The sequence below is a fragment of the Lathamus discolor genome, chromosome 2 (assembly GCF_037157495.1).
Source record: "Lathamus discolor isolate bLatDis1 chromosome 2, bLatDis1.hap1, whole genome shotgun sequence".
Classification (NCBI taxonomy): Eukaryota; Metazoa; Chordata; class Aves; order Psittaciformes; family Psittacidae; genus Lathamus; species Lathamus discolor.
The window spans coordinates 9,334,171-9,351,603 of NC_088885.1; the positions used below are offsets into that span (position 1 = coordinate 9,334,171).

Genomic DNA, 17,433 nt, shown 5'->3' on the forward strand with positions numbered 1-17,433 from the left:
CATTTGTGTATAAATGGCAGCATAAATGTCAACCCTCATGTTGGTCCTGTGCAGAGGTCACTGATGCAGCTTTTGTGAGGGAGCTTCTCCCCCAGAGCTTGCAGCCCCTCCCTGTTGGTGAGCATGATGTCAAGCATGGCACCTCTCCTTGTCAGTTCCACTCTTACTTGCAAGAGGAAGTTGTCTTCCACACAACCAAGGAGTCTCCTGGGTTGCTTGTGCCAGGCTGTACAGTTCTCCAGCAGATATTGGGGTGGTTGAAGTCCCCCATGAGGACATGGGCCTATGAGTGTGAGGCTGCTCCTGTCTGCCTATAGAGAGCTTCATCCACTGAGTCCTCCTGATAGGGTGGCCTGTAACAGTCATGTCCCACATCACAGTTTTTCCTTTAACCTAGAACCATAAGCTCTCTGTTGGCCCATCAGCTGTCTTCAGAGTTCCATACTCTACAGCCTATCATTGACATAAATAGCTACACCCCTCCCCGTCTGCCCAGACTGTCTTTCCTAAAGAGCCTATAACCTTCCATTCCACCACTCCAGTCACAAGATCCATCCCACCATGTTTCTGTGATGCCAATGATATATCACGGTGGATGTGCACACATTTCTAATTCCTCTTGTTTATTCCCCATACTACTGGTGTTTGTATAGAGGCACCTGAGCAGAGCTCTGAACAAAGCCGAACTCGTTGGCTGGAGTGGCTGAAGTAGCTCTGCATTCCTCTGAGCATTCATTACAGGTGCTGGCATAATGCTACAATACTGAGAGTTTTGAATTATGGGGAAATACCATAATTGCCTCAGAATTACTGACTTTCATCAACTGACAATTGGCTTTTTTTCAACCCCAGAAAGAGAGGTCTGCACAGGAGGGGATAAGAACAAGTGCTCCTGTTCAAGACCACTCAAAACTGATGTTAAATGGGGCATAGGACTTAGATCTCTTTCATATGGTTGAATTTGACCAATAAGTGCCCGCTTTGTAGTGCATGGCATGGAGTAAAAGCAGAATTGGGGATTTATCTTTTCCTAAAGGACATTAAAGAACTTTAAAACCTGAAAATGTCTTTCTTACATTAGAGGGCAGATTATTCTAAAGGCAAGTGGAGTTCAGATTGTATTTCACATAAATGCATCCACACAAAATGTTATGCCTATTCAATATATATGTAATATCACTAAACTGTATTTAGGAATGTTTCAGGTCTGGTTCACTGCTGTCTGAAATCACTTGTTTCAGCATTTCCTATATTGATGTTAGATGATGGATCTATCTTCGAAAGATACGGATATATTTCACACAATGTCTGAATGGTTGAGGTAATCTTTTGACTATCATAATAAATATGATTATTAATTATATGTTAATACATATATGAGGGTGGAAAAAGGTTTCCTCACATTTACAGATCTAAGAGAAATATTTCAAGTTTTGATCTTAAATACTGTCTTTATTGTTACTTTGAGAAAAATACTTTAAGCTACGATAGCCAGTTTAAATCCAGCAGTATAATGGCGGTGTAGGGGAGTAGCTTATCCTATTTGTAGCTGATAAAAATCTTACATCTTGGTGCACAGCTTGAAAGAATTTTGCACTGCATAAGTTCTTCTGGATTTTTACATATTTGATATTCTGAATGTTCTGTGCTCAAGCCCCAGAGTCTCTATGACCTTTCTAACTACAGTTTATTTTTTATGCCAGATGGCTGGATAAGCATCAGGTTGGTTTTATTCTTACTTCATAAAATAAAATAATAACTGCAAGTCCGAAAAACTTAATCCCAGAAGGGAGAAACAGAGATTTGAGGATTTTTTTTTAATACAGGGTTTTTGGTATTTCTTAAAATTGTTTCTGCTGGTAAAGATTGAAGGGAAAAACCAAATAGTGCTAATATTGCATAGAAAATAAGCTCAGCACAAAGCTTCTATTGAATGGAAAAGCTCAGGAAAATAGATCATTTTTCTTAATTAGCCAGAGAGCATTTCGGTTTTCAGAATGGCCAGCTGCTTGCTGAGGAGATACGCCCGTTGCGCTCTATCTGTATCAAAAGCCTTTAAAACACCACATAAACTGCACTAATGTACGTTGTGTTTTTGAAACTGCACAATAATTCAGTGGCTCAGTAATTCTGATCACTTGTTGCACCTTCACGAGCCTTCCAAGGATCAGCCACCTGGGGCAATGACCTATCGTGTTTATGGTATGGTTGATCTATTTTCAGTTTTGTGCATACTTCTGGAGCTCTGCTTATTATTAGGCTATGTTCAAAGGCTGTACACTAACAGCGTCTGCATGCAAAGTGACAACTCATTTACAGCTATCTCTGTAACTTATTCCTATTTATGTCAATTATAGCGTATTTAAATTGGGAGAAACTATCAATACAAAGAGCAGCAGTTTCCGTTTTAGATTTGAACTGTGGAGGTTTATTTAGATGCAGACTTTCTGCTGAAGATAGTACGAGAAAGAAAAACAAGCTGCATAACCAAGTAAAATTGAGCTTATTAAAAAAGTATGCTTAATTCTTTCACTCATCCACTGGGAGAGACGATTAATTAATTTGGGGCTGTTTCAGGTACCACGAAGAGAGAAGACCCCTGCATTGGAATTTGACAGAGCTACAAGTGATGTGTTAATAGTCAAAGCAAGATTCTGCTAATACAGGTGTGTGCCCTCTTTTTTATTCTCCTTTTTCACACTGTTCCTCCTCATTTGCACATCATTATATTTCTGTAATAGCTTAGCAGGCAGGAGAGACTGAGGAAATGGCAGTCCCTAACTAGAATTAGCTGGAAGAAGAGCTGCAATTGCTTTTGGATCACTGCTTACTATAAGAGTTTGCCCTCTCAGATTCTTTTGCCTTCTATTATTAAGTCTTCCTTATGTGAATATTGCCAATAAAGGTGAGAAGTAGAAGTACAAGTACTGTCTTTTGGAGAATGGCAGATCATCCAAAGGGCAATCCAGCTCTGTCTATTAAGTAGAGTCCCAAACCATTCATCCTTGAATTATACTATTTGCTATAGAGGAATCCAAGCTAAGCCCGCCAGATGGACTTTAATAAATACAGACAGATGAGAATTATTTGGGTCTATTCATATCTGTGTAAGATCACGTCACTGTTGTTATGTACCATATGTCTGAGCAAGAGACTAAAGCTTTTTCTTTTTTAAATATCAGTGTTCTTTTATAGTGTGGTCCCAGCAAGAGGATGTATTGGGTCTGGTTGAGATGGAGTGTATTTTCCCCATAGCAGCCCTCATGTGCTGTACTTTGTATTGGTTGACAGAAAGGTGTTAATAACACACCACTGTTTTGGGTACTGCTGAACAGTGCTTGTGCAGCGTCAAGGCTTTCTCTCCAACGTTCCCCTGTAGGCTGGGGGTGGGCAAGATCTTGGGAGGGGACAGAGCCAGAACAGCTGACCCAAATTTACCAATATTTGGTACCGTATTCCATATGTTGCCTGCTGATAGAAAGCAGACAACAAATCTTTTGTTTTCCTTGCTTCCGTACAGTCTTTGTTTTTGCCTTATTAAACTAGTTTTACTTCTTTATCTTGACCCACAAGGTTTGTTTTCCATCTTATTTTCTCTTCATCTCTCCCCCCTTGCCCTGGCCCCTATCCTGCTGAGGAGAGGAGTGATACACCAGCTTGGTGGGCACCTGGCATCTGACTAAGGTCAACCCACCACAGAGAGCATTAATAAAGCAGGTATAGTTTGGTACTATTGAACAAGAACTTCTTGTAGCTCTGCAGACTTTGTCTCATTAATATTTCTCTGAGCTTTTCAATCCGAAGGGCATGTTGTGAACCTGGATCATTTCTCAAGAAAAGCCTTACTCAGTCCTAAGATTGGTACCACGAAGGTGCTATATGTTTAATTGATAATCCCCTGGCCTGTCCTCAACCTCCCTCCATTTATTCCTACAGCCAAAATAATGTATTTCTTATCCAACTGCCTGGATGTTTACAATTTGGTTGGTCCCTCTTTTTGTCCCCTGGAAGAAAACATCATATGGAAAAATGGATATTAAGCTTTTACAGGAAAAATGCTACAAATGGGCATACTTAATACAAAGACTGTTCTTTTGTGGATGATAAATCTTGCAGTGTTACATTGTAGCTGTGTAGTTCATTCAAACAATTCTTGTTTGCTCTGGCTTGGCCTCTGATTTTTAGTTTTCCTTTTCCTGTAGACACATAAATAAATAATAGATCCTTCCAGTTACCATAGGTTTTTAATGTAATGCTGTAATCTACCCCCTGGATATCTTCTGTGCAACATAACTTTTGAGCTTAGCCCATTTCAGCAGTGTTTGTGGGAGATATCAATGACCTGAATGCTTTTAAGAAAACTCACACCTTCACTAATAACGCTTAGCTCTTAAATGTCATGTTTCTTCTCTGCTATAATCAACTTATTAGTCCAATAATTAGTTATTTTAGGGTTCAGAAGCCAGCGGTGCATTTTTCAAAAGCATTCATGTTGTTTAGAAACCCCGAATATTCTCCTCTTTTCCTTCAGTCTCAAATGTAATCTGTGGCCAAATTTTCACATGTATTTAGGCCTTTAACAAGACCAGCCTAGAGAAATTACAAGAATCCAACTTAGGTGGCCCACAGGTGATTGAAAATTGAGCTGGGCCCCTGAGGCCATTTCATGCATGCTTGAATAACTTTGAAAATCCAGCCACAGGGTATTTTGTAGTTGGTTTTTCATTGCCTAGCAGTGAAACCTGAGCTGCTGAGAGCCAAAAAGCCTTGTTACAAATGAGGAATTTGAGAAAATAAATCGTATGGGTGCTTTCAGAAATTGTGCTTTATGCACGTAGGGCTTCAATGGGTGGCAGGGTAGGGATGCTGCCAAGGACAGAGATAGCAATGCCAGGAAGGCAGCAGTACCAGGTCACAATGAATACAGGCAGTGAGGGAGGGGATGGTGACACAACTGTATGTGAGCAGAGTGTGGCTTGCCTGTGATTTTCCTTTGGAGGTGCAGAATAAGTGTAGTGAAGGGACAAGGTTGAAGAGCAGGAGGAAGAGGAGGTGCACAAGGTGATGAGTATCTTGGGGAAGGATTAGCAAGTGGGGTGAGAAGGTTAAGCATGAAGTGTCAGCAAGGCTAATGGCTGAATAACCTTGCAACAGGCCAAGGTTATGAGCATGTATGTGAAGTCACAAATAGGTGTGATGCCAGATGATAAATAGAGCAATAGAAAGGGGAAAAGAGAGTGATGGGAACAAGCATATCATGGTGTCAAAAAGAAAAGCAATGAGAAAAAGTGGGAAACAAAGTAATGAAAAAGAGCAAAGGAACAGTCAAAGCTTGGAGATTAATATGTACCTAAAAGATCCCTTCCCCTCAGCGAGAAGAAGCAGTAAATGAGGAAGATGAGAGAACCACTAGTAGTAAATGGGACAGCAGTGAAGAGCTGTAGTTGAGAGGTGAATGGTAAGGAGCAGCTAACTGTGTGGGAAAGGGCTGGCATTGGATATATAGGAGGTGGTGTTGGCAGCAAAGGGGACAGTGAAGAAAGGGGGGATGTCATGGGAAAGTGGTAAATGCAACAGCTGAGAAAATCATAGGTCATCACAGGCAGGTGGTGGAAGGAGATAAGTGGGGTGAGAGGGGAGGCACTGCAGGTTTGGCAAGGAAGGATGAAAAGAAGGCAGGTGGTGTCCTGAGCAGGCAAGAAGGTTACATGGCTGGGGAACTTATAAAAACAAGATGCTAATGGTAAGGGACTGTGAGAGCCCCCACAGCCTGGAAGGTGCCAGCATGCCACAGGCAAGCCAAGTGATACAGACAGGAGGTAAGCTGGGCTCTGAGCAGTGCTGGTGAGGCTGTAAGACTAAAAGAAAGATAAGAGCCTGTGAGAGAAGTTAGAAGAGTAGGTGGGGCAGGATGGGTGTGGGAGAAGCAAATGAAGAGGGCAGTGAAGGAGACTTGAAGAGCTGGACTGCCAGAGCAGGAGGCAAAGAGGCAGATAAGGAGGGAGTCAAGTAATGTTGTGGTGCAGAAACACCAAGGGGCTGTTGAGGAGAAATGGGATAGGCAGGAAATAAACCCAGCTATAAGGAAACAAGTGACAGCAGCTTGTCAGTGGGGTGGGAGGTTTGAGGGGCATTGGTGAGTACAGCAGAGATCACTAAAGGAAGGGGGACAGCAAAAGCAGGTCATAAATGGAGTAGCAGTGGGCTGCAGAGGAGACACACCTATAGCTGGCAGAAGTACTAACAATAGAAAAAAGCAATAGTGGAAAACAGCTGTGAACTGGAGAGGAGCTGGTAAACAGGAGGAGTATGATGGCAGGGAGCTCAAGACAGGCAACTACATGTGAAAGAGAACAGCAGCATTGGGGTGGCTGGCTAGCAGGTCTGAGAGGGGAGGGAAGAGTGGCAACCATAGTACAGCAAACAGTGACATGGAGAGGCTTGGCAGTGTTTGGGTGATGGGGCAGTAAGTGAGCACTCAGAGGAAGCAGAGCTGTGAAAAGAGGCTGGGGTTGTGAATCAGATATGTGATGGCATGTCAGCAGAGATCAATGGGAGTCGGGAGCTGAGTGAGGGACAAGGGACCGCAAGGGGAGGGAGAGGGAAGTAATCTTTGAGAGTAAGTGAAAGAAGGGGATGGAAGGATGGGGACAAAAGAGTAAAAATACCAACAGAGTACAAATGGTTATTTTGGCATCTGGAATAGCTTAAAACAACCGCAACAGTGAGAAGAAATGCCTCTGACTGGTGGCATATTTAACAATCAATAAGGCAAGAGAGCAGGCTATAAACATGGCTGTAGGAAGAGGCAATTAAGTGCTGGCTAGAGTGATGACTGAGGCAGGACTATCTGGAAAGACAAAGCTGTGAAGCAAGTCAGAGTGAAGTTGGAAAGACAATGATGTGATGCAGGAGGGTGCAGCAGAGGTGGCAAAGGGGCCCTAAGGAACAGCTGGCTAACGGGACAGCAATGTTGGCTCAGCCATGAGAGGTGGGGAGGATAATGAACACACAATGTGAAGGAGAGTGAAAGGATGGGTTTCCACAAGATCCACAAGTCCTTTTGGACTGGGAGCAGGCAGCAGGATAGAGAAAATACATGCAGAGAAGTGGAAATGATTGGTGATAGAGCTAATGGTGAGCAAGCTGGAGTGGGCAGCAGCAACCACCACCACTGCTATGCATGCAGGGTAGAACATAAGGCAGAAAATGAGGTATGGTCAGGTAATGGAAGCATTATGCAAGTGGATCAATAAAACAGAGTTGTGACAGAAGGGGAGATGACCAGCTATGAAGGTAGGGAAGTATAATGGCAAGTGGTATAAAAAGGCAAATAGATACAGCTGTGCTGAAAGGGAGTGAGACGAGTGCATAGTGATTAAAAGGAGTGAGGACAAGTATGGGGCACTAAAGGACAGCTGTTTTGTCAGGAAATTGTGCTGAGTCTGGCTGGGATAGATTTAACTTTCTCCATAGCTGTATGGCACTATATTTTGGATTTGTGACTAAACCAGTGCTAATAACACACTGGTGTTTTGGCTATTGCTGAGCAGTGCTTGCACACCTTCAAGCTTTTATTTGTTTCTTACCCTGCTTCTTCCCTCCCTGCTGGTGGGGTAGGAAAAAGATTGGAAGGAGACACAGCCAGGACGGTTGACACAAGCTGGATAAAGAGATATACCATACCTTACAACCTCATGCTCAGCAATAAAACTTGGGGGGAAGGAGGGAGGGGTATTTTCCAAGGTAGCCATTGCCCTGTGATTGGCTGAGCATTAGTCTGCCTGTGGGAGGTGGTGAGGCATTGACTTTGCATTGGTTCCCCCTCCATCCCTTGCTTATTAAATTGTCATCATGTATTAACTTCACTCATTTACCTGCATTAAACTGTCCTTATCTCAAGTTTTCTAGCTTTTGCTCTTCCTGTTTTCCCCTGTCCCATGGGGAGAAGGAATAAGCAAGCAGCTGTGTGGGAGTTTTGCTGCTGGCTGGGGTCAACCCACCATGGAGTTGAATACTGCTGCCTGGAAAGGCAGTGAAGGCAGGTAGCTAAGGAGTTAGAGAGGGGAGGCAGCTACGGGAAGTGGAGAAAGGTAGCTGTGTTAAAGCTGTAAGCCTAAGGCAAGGGAAGTTTTGAGAACAGCCTGTAAGGAGGTTGAGGAGGCTTGCCAGCAAACACAGTAGCAATGATAAGCAGAAAGTGCTGGTGATGTGGCAAGAGCAGGCTGCAGGCTATGTGGCAATGGGAGAGGTGCACATCTCGCAGGCTGGCAAGAGGAAAGGGATAAGCAGGGTAACAAGTGTGAAAGAAGCAAAGAAGAGCAAACAGCCAAAGCAGCTTCTGGGCAATGCAGAGAAAGCAGGAGGCACATGGAGCAATAAGCTGAGGATGAAGTTAAGCAGCAGACAGAGACTTGAGAAGACACACTGAGCAGAGGGTGCAAAAGAGATGTGAAGTGGTGGCAGCAGGAGGAGGAGGCAAACAGGCTCCTAAGGAGAGATGACTGTTGTGGTCCAGCATGAAAGTTAAAGAGTGGTCAGAAGTCAGGAATTGAAATGAGGTGATAAGGGCAGGAGGGAGCAACGAAGACAAATGGTGATGGGCATCAAGAAAAGGTTGAGGGCACAATCCAGAAACACAGTCTTGAGAAGTCTTAGGAAGGACATCTTTACAAGCATATGAAGCAAGCAGTGGCAAGAACAGGCTGGAGGAGAGGTGGTGAGAGCAGGTAGTTAAGGGAGATGGTGGTAATAAGTAATGGTAGACTGTGGCATGTCAAGGAGATCTGAAAAAGGTCCTTTTGTATTTGGAGAGCAGCAGCAAGCAGCAAGTGGAGCAGTAAACAAAGATACTGTGGCTGGAGAGCATACATGGCTGCTGGAAGAGAAGAAGGGGAGGCAGGCAGCAAATGGGGCTGACCAGAACAGGCAGTGAATGAAAGTAATAACTTCCATCTTTGTCAACTTTTTATCATGGTGGGAAAGAGAAGCTTCCCTTCTCTTAGAAGAAGGGAAAGCGAAGATAACCACTGAGGTATTGAGGGTGGGTGACAAAGAGCAAGACAAAACTGTGGGACCACAGAGAAAGGTGACGATGGGACAAGAATACAGCAAATGACTGTGCTGCCATTCAGCGAGACCTGGACAGGCTGGAGAGTTGGGCGGGGAGAAACTTGATGAAATTTAACAAGGGCAAGTGTAGAGTCTTGCATCTGGGGAAGAACAACCCCATGTACCAGTACAGGTTGGGGTTGACCTGCTGGAAAGTAGTGAAGGGGAAAGGGACCTGGGGGTCCTGGTGGATAGGAGGATGACCATGAGCCAGCAATGTGCTCTTGTGGCCAAGAAGGCAAATGGCATCTTAGGGTGCATTAGAAAGGGAGTGGTTAGTAGGTCAAGAGAGGTTCTCCTCCCCCTCTACTCAGCCTTGGTGAGGCCGCATCTGGAATATTGCGTCCAGTTCTGGGCCCCTCTGTTCAAGAAGGACAGGGAATTGCTTGAAGGAGTCCAGCGCAGAGCCACAAAGATGATTAGGGGAGTGGAACATCTCCCTTATGAGGAGAAGCTGAGGGAGCTGGGTCTCTTTAGCTTGGAGAAGAGGAGACTGAGGGGTGACCTCATCAATGTTTACAAATATGTAAAGGGTAGGTTTCAGGATGATGGAGCTAGGCTTTTTTCAGTGATATCCAGTGATAGGACAAGGGGCAATGGGTGTAAACTGGAACATAGGAAGTTCCACGTTAACATCAGGAAGAACTTCTTTACTGTAAGAGTGACAGAGCACTGGAACAGGTTGCCCAGGGGGGTTGTGGAGTCTCCTACACTGGAGATATTCAAGGCCCGCCTGGACAAGTTCCTGTGTGATGTACTGTAGGTTACCCTGCTCTTGCAGGGGGGTTGGACTAGATGATCTTTTTAGGTCCCTTCCAACCCTTGGGATTCTGTGATTCTGTGAAGCAGTAAAATAGTGGGGATGAGCCCAGCAAGGGCAGGCAGAACTGAAACAAGAGACTTGGTAAGAGATGGCAGAAAATGAGGTGTCAGCCTCCAGGGCGGCAATGCTAGGGCTGCAAATGGGATAGGTTGTGATGGGCAGTGGGCTGGACTGGCACAGCAATATGGAAGAGACGGGTGAAAGGAAATGCAAGCAGCAAGCCAGTGTGTGCCAGTAATACACTGAGGAAGAGAGAAGTGATGATCAGGTAGGCTGAGGTGACAGGCAGGACAGCAACTGAAGCAGTGAAGGTGTTGAGCAAAACACGGCCCTTTGCTTTGCTGGCTGGAATTCATTGTAGCTTCCAAAAAGTCTCGGCTTGCTTTCCCCCACCTGACTTTCTCCTGAAGGGAAAGGATTGTACTGTTGGCCCTTGTCTCCTCTCTGTGGTTTTAAATGGAATAGGGTGGGGTTTTTCCTTAATCACTGTCTCCACAAGACACAGGATTTGAAAGCTACTGACAGCAATTCTTACTCTGGGCTGGTTATTAACAGGATGAAATCCTGGAGTCTAAACATGTTGCACTTCTCCCTTGTCTGTGTTAATGAGCTGAGGTGCTTACTTTGCAGTTGTTGTTTCTGTCCTTTTGTGAAAGGAATTTGCTCAGGCATTTGCATGTCACAGATTACCCAAAAACCTGTGCCATAATCCCCTAAGTAGTGCTCTGGCAGGCACGCTGGCAATGGACATTGAATCTGACTGTTGTGGGGTGAATGAAGAAGTAGTTGGACCCATTTTGTTTTGGCCTAGCTGGTTTCTTAACAGGAGATTAGGTGTTATTTATTGCTTCAGTCAGTGCTGTGTTTACTCACACATCAAGTGGGTAGTAAAAAGGATAGATGCATCATTACCAAAAGCTGTATCAACGATGTACAAATAAGAAAAAAAAAATCGGGGAAAAAAATCATTATTTGCTCTTTATGTTTGTACCTGAAGTGACTCTGAGATTTTCAAATTGGTCTCATATATCGGTTACGTTCAATGGCAGATGCATATATTTTATCACAGGAGGTAATTTCAGGATTTGCCTGAAGCTGAATGACAGTAAGCAAACATCAGCTTATCAGGCAGTATCCCAAGCAGGACCAACAAGGAAGCAGTCCACTGGAGCTGACTCAGCCCTTTGCCCTTCTGAAGCAGGTAAGTTGAATTGCATGCTATGTGGTGTACATAAAGGTGAAGCATAGAGGAAAGCAGCCCTATTGATTTTGCCGGGGAATTATGGCCCATGTTCATATCTAAGGAGCCCAACTTAAGTTTTCTGTTAGGGGATCACAGTGTTAGTCAAGTTACTTTCTCTGCTCAGAAGAGAAAGTGCCACAAAGTCCACATATATTAAGTACAGAAACTGCCTCTGGTGACCATATTCTTAACTTTGCCCCACCTACATATTCAAGGGAATAATCAGTGCCTAAACCTCATTAAAAGTGGCATATGCACCCAAGAGTTCTTGATCACCAGTTCTCATTTGGTTTCTGTTTGGTGGTAGGCCTGCTTGCTACTGCTCACCCCATGGCAGAACCAATGGTTTCTGGTCATGCTATGGATATGCTGTGTATAGTCAAGCACTTGGGCTGCCTGTAGGGTGAGCAATTATAATACATTTATTTCCTGCATCAAAGAGAACTCGCGTTTAATTAGTTTTTCCCGAGTAAAACTGATACCATGAGGGACTGTCAGGGAACTAATTTCAGCTTGTGTACCATTGCAAGTCAGGTTTCTTTGAAATATTTAAGAGAAGTTTATCAAATAAAATGTCAGGTTATTGCTGGTTTTAGTTCACTCTGCATAAAAGTAGAAATGGGAAATTGGCTCATTTTCTTCCTAAGTTATAAGCTTTACTGTCAACACACCCCCCATATTTACAATTCTGAAAGAGATTAAGGCAACTTTGCCCATGGGAATATAAAATAAAGGCAGTTTGGGAAGGACATCAAAACTAATGAAGTATGGTTTCCTCTGGAAACCCCCTGCATTTGTGTACCTGCACAGCCATCATCACTAAGTTAGATTTTCATTATAAGCTTCTTTACCAGTCTGTCCATTCTCCTAACTGGCATTGAGGTATCATCAGTCTTCTCAGCCAGTGCTGACTAGGTCACAGGACAGCCCGAGTGGGAAAGGATGCTAGAAGGTTGCTTCCAACCAGTACCCACAGCCTATACTGTTGCAGGGAATATGGCTGAAGTGTGCCAGCTGGCAGAGGTAGCATCATGTCTGTGATGTGTTCTGCCCATCAGCTGAGCTCTCATCTCAGACTCTCTCCGCTACCCAGACTTTGATTTTTCCCAAAGCTGGTGAGGATACGCTATCAGTGGGGGAGGACCTGCCTTGCTGTCATATCAGCCAGAAATCGACCAACAGCAGAAGTCCCTTGAGGGAATGAGGGAGAAAAGATGAACAGGTAGGCAAATGCCACATCCACACATGTGTCCTATTTACCAGGCTAAAATTACAGCAGCAAGCACTGATCCTCTCCACAGAAACCCAGACAGAACCATAAAATTAATTTATATTGACACTTTCTATATTCAGAAGAAACATGAAGTTCTCAGTTCTTATTTTAAAAGCAATATTAAGATAAAGTGATGCTCTTCTGCCTTGCAGAAACGGTGGCTGGACAGAATAAACTAAGAGTATTTTAACATGAAGCATGAAGGAACAGTGTCAGTCACCTCAGTTGCATTCATGATTTCTGAAACGTCGTTATTAGGATCAGTATCTCTCATGACCATGTTTTCATCTGGTATCTCAAAGAAGTTGCTTAAAATAGATGAAATTACCTCTCCCTGGGACTTGTCTTATCCAGAAAAAATATCATGTCATGTCTGTGTCAGGTTATTGTCTGATCTAGCCCTTGCAAGGTCTCTGCTGCTACCTCACTATTCCTGTTTGGGGAGAATATTAGATACACTTCATCTGTCAGGCCATGAGTTAAGATATGATGCCTGCCAGTGTAAATGTGAAATTGGAAGCAGCTGATCCTTTGCTCTACAAATAAGCAAGCAAACCTCAAGAGTCTTGGAAGATCACCAGTGCCCAAGGAAATATGTGTAATATCAGGAAAAGCTTTTACATAATTGGCTGAAATTGCAGAGCGCTCAAATCGATGTATAAAATGTAACGTAAAGAAAAAGGAAGACAAGGGCACTGTGCTTGCACTGAGCTCTATGTGTGAACAGGTTGTCATACAATAATAAATGGAACTGTAATGACAAATAGGATAGTAAGTTCTCAGAGGCTTCTAATCTAGCTATTTAGATGATGAGCCGTATAAATCCTTGTTGTTTCACCTAGCCCTCCATTGTGCAAATGCTATGATCAGGATGATGTTAAATGTCAAGAAATTTGTTCATTCATTACAAGATAGGATGACAGCTTACTTCAAAAGCTTCCTGATAAAAGGGAAGCGGGACATGTTCTTGATTTATGCTAGAGTAATTTATTCAGCTCAGGTGCGTTATTCAGTTTGCAGAACTACAGTGTATTAATTACGTTATATGAACAAAACAAACTACATGCGTATATTTTCTTGAAACCAGAAAAATTACAAAGCTGGTGTAAAAAAGCAACCCAAACCCAGCACTTCCAGCTTTCGGAACCAGTTATAGACCTTGACAAGTTTTAAAGTATCTACATAACAATATGCATGAGGAAAAAATTGACTACATTTTGGTAGTGTTTAGTTATCCTAAATACCTAGAATCATAGAATGGTTTGGGTTGGAAGGGACTTTTAAGCTCATCCAGTTCCAACACCCCTGCCACAGTCCAGCTTGCTCCAAGCCCCTGTGTCCAACCTGGCCTTGAATGCTGCCAGGAATGGGGCAGCCACAGCTTCTCTGGGATCCATGTGCCAGCACCTCAGCACCCTCATAGTCAAGAATTTCTTCCTTGTGTCTAACCTCTATCTCCCCTCTGTCAGGTTAAAGCCATTCCCCTCATCCTGTCCCTACAGGCCCTTGTCCAAAGCCCCTCTCCAGGTTTCTTGTAGCCCCTTTAGGCACTGCAGCTGCTCTAAGGTCTCCCCTTAAGGAGCCTTCTCTTCTCCAGGCTGAACCAGCCCAGCTCTCTCAGCCTGGCTTCAGCCCTCACAGCATCTCTGTGGCCTCTTCTGGACTCACTCCTGCAGCTCCACATCTCTCTTGAGCTGTTGCCCCGAAGCTGAACACAGGACTGCAGAGGGGTCTTCCCAGAGCACAGCAGAAGGGGAGAAATCCCCTCTTCTCACCTGCTGCTCACACTCCTTTTGATGCAGCCCAGCACAGGGTTGGTTTCTGGGCTGTGAGCGCACACTGAAGCCAGTTCATGTTGAGCTTCTCATCAGCCGTAGGCTGTGCAGCTTAGGCTGTACATCTGTGGAAGCCATTTACTTACAAAGACTTTCAGATACTTTAGTATGTAACAGAATGATAAATTTACTGAATTAAAATAGCGGAAGATTTTAGGACATTCAAATTAGCTCCATTAGTTGCAAAGTGACTGAATTGAAAGAATTTTCCTATAGACCTGGAATAATAAGTGCTTTTTAAAAAATCCAGGAGCTATTATCTCTTAGATATGTATGACTTGAACGTTTCATAATGAATCTACAAAATGTATGAGTTAAAGTCACAGAATACAATTTATATTTTACTGCTGTCTTTTTCTACTGCTTTTTCTCTTTTGAGGCTGTGTATAATGATGTAACTCTAAATTAAGGGCTTTGTTTCTGAATGTGGTGTCACATCCTGCTTTTCCTGATAAAAGAGGTTACTGCCTGTTACCCCTGAGGGCTACGTATTCCATTGGGCTATTGTGTCCCAAAGGCTGCTGCTCCATGCAGGTGAACCCTTGTGCCCCCATCCGGAGGAAGGAAGCTTTCACAGCTCCTAGGGTAGCCGCTGGGGATTGCTGCTTGTTGTCTGTAGCATTGAGCGCAGCCCCTTGTCAGGGCTCCCCTTTGGGCTTTTACAACCCTAACTATTCTATGGTGATTCTGTGATTGTTGCACATTTGTGTGTGGTCGGTCCCAATTCTCACACTTCACGTTCTCACTCTTTGGGAGGCAGGGACTGCTTGGCCTGTCTTCCTGCTGCTGCTGCCTGTGGCTTTCCTTTCCCAGACTGCAAGGGGTGTTTTTTTCAGGCTAACCTGAAGAATGAATGCATCAGCCTGCTCCTGGCTGCACATGTGTGTTGTGATGATGCCTGTAAGTGTCAGCTCTGAAAAAGAGCAAAATAAGCAACCATCCCAAACCAAACATAAACCCCATAACTTAAATTAACATAAAATGGGGTAATATAAACTAACATAAAGTAACATAATATGAAATGGAATAAGATAAAAATAGAAGTAACCAAACCAAAACCAAATGGAGTCATAAAATAAAATCCTGTTTGCACTTGTAAGCTGTGTGATTTGTGTCCTTGGAAGTGGTGTTGGAGCTGAAAACCCTTGGCATTGCAGGGAAATAACAGTCTCACTGTTATACAGCTCAGGGTGAGCATAGGGAATGGAATGGAATAGAAGTGGAGAAGTAGTGTATGGAATGGAATAGAATGGAGAGGAATGGAATGAAACGGTGACTGCTGTGTTGCCAGATGGTGGCACAGTGACACAGGGGTAACGGGGCCCCCCATGCCCAGCCCTCCTGCCGCACAGCTCATTTGGGACTTTAATCTTTCTGAAAGTTATTTGTCTACCCAACTTTGTGGGAAGGTGTTCAGGTCTTGTCTAAATCCCTGGAAAGTCTCTTTTCCTTTAGGATTTAGTACTTTGAATCCTGAGACAGTAAGGAAGGTACTGCTTTCGTCATTTTGTATGTTGGTGCCAAAATTCACCTGTATGTTCATACTATATAAATAAGGGCATCTATAACATATACATTCATTTGGTTGTGGTGGTGCCAGAGGTGAAAGAAGAGCTTTTGGTTCCCTCTGTATGAACTTTGCAGAGAGATAGAGAGCATGCAGGATTTCCTCACCATTTCTTAACAATGAGCACCAAGTAACATTTGCTACTACACTGTTTATGGTGAGGTCATCTTCTTGGAAAGAATGGTTTTGTGTTCTTGATCATCTTTTTTCTTTACACTTCAGTATCTGTTTTACTCCTTTGGCCTTCATCCTTAATATCTTTCTTCAAAGGGATGGCAGCCCTCTCAGCCTTTGTCTTGCTCCTTCTAGTCATTGTCTTCTTCTGTGGGCCCTCCATGCCCCTAATCAACTGCTCAGTCTTTGTTTGCCTGCATCCCGTATGAAATTTGTTTTGAACATGAGGAATGAGAAATGTCCATAGTGGTACAGGTGAGTTCTATTCTATCTTAGCAAGCAGGTAAGCTAATACCAGGAATCCAAGGTCATTAGACTGGACTTGGAAGTGGATCAGTGGTGACATCTGATTTACATGTTGTTAGAGGAACATCGGGATGGATTAGGTTTGGGGGGCTTGTTTGCATTTTGGTGTGGAGGTGTTGGCTTTTGGTTGGGTGGGTTGAGGGGCAGTTGCTGTTGGAAGTTCTGTTGGTATCATTACAGCATCCTGAGCTAGTAGCTTGCAAGCCCCATTTACACCTCTGGGTAAATGCCAGCACTCTCCATACCAAAGACTCTACTATCAACGTAAATGAAACGTTACAGGTATATGTACAGGCAAGTAATTTCATATCTAGTCAGGAGGTCTTATTTTCTTCTCTCCTGCAGCTAGAGCTGCAGTTAATAATAAAGGCTGTCACCTTATTATCTGAAGTCCTATAAATTTTAAATATTAATTCATGAAGTTTTATTTTTAGCCTAAGATCGAGCTTTGCTTTCTGATGTTTTTTGTTTCTGATTTGTATGTGAATCAGGTCTTAATATTCACATTACATTGTCTGAGTTGCTTGCATGATATTAGGAGTTACAGTTTATGTTCTGTTAGTCAGCCTTGGCTGCTTTGTCTTCATCTAGGCACAGACCCAGAACTATCTCGTACCAGATGTGTCTCTGAGGGAGGGTCTGGTATCTGCTAGATAGGAATTGCTATTCTTCACTGCTTTCTACATGTGAGTTTTGGGAGGGAAGGAGGGAGGAAAGAGCTAGAGAAGATGTCTGTGCCAAGTAAAGTGGAGAGGCCTGAGACTTAGGTTCAAGTGCTGGGTATGCTACAAAATTCCTTTGTGACCTTTTGAAACCGGCTTTAGCTATGCCTACCAGCAATGCTGTGGAAAAGTTCCCAGCCTAGTTAGGCACCCAGAAGAGTGCTGTTATTCACACAGTACTCTATTTAGGCTACTTAACCCCTGACTGAGAAGCAGGATACCTTCCAGGCTTGAGTGTTTCTCCTCAGTGCTGCACTGTATTTTTAAACACCCCCTGAGGTTCTCAATGCTTCAGCCTTTCTCTGTGAAATCCTCCTTCCCTGATCACACATTTTTTTGACTAACTGCAGGGAGAGCTGCTATTTCTCATGCTACGTTT

At 43.6% G+C, this 17,433-nt stretch overlaps 1 long non-coding RNA gene across 2 annotated transcripts in view; it reads left to right on the top strand.

Annotated features, from left to right (window-relative positions):
• Nucleotides 1-17,433, top strand: part of LOC136007649 (uncharacterized) — a 103,769-nt gene that overhangs the window by 53,392 nt on the left and 32,944 nt on the right. For both annotated transcript variants that reach the window (XR_010609786.1, XR_010609787.1), the window contains exon 2: nt 2,578-2,666. This is a non-coding gene — a long non-coding RNA (uncharacterized LOC136007649). The remainder of the gene's footprint in view (nt 1-2,577; nt 2,667-17,433) is intronic.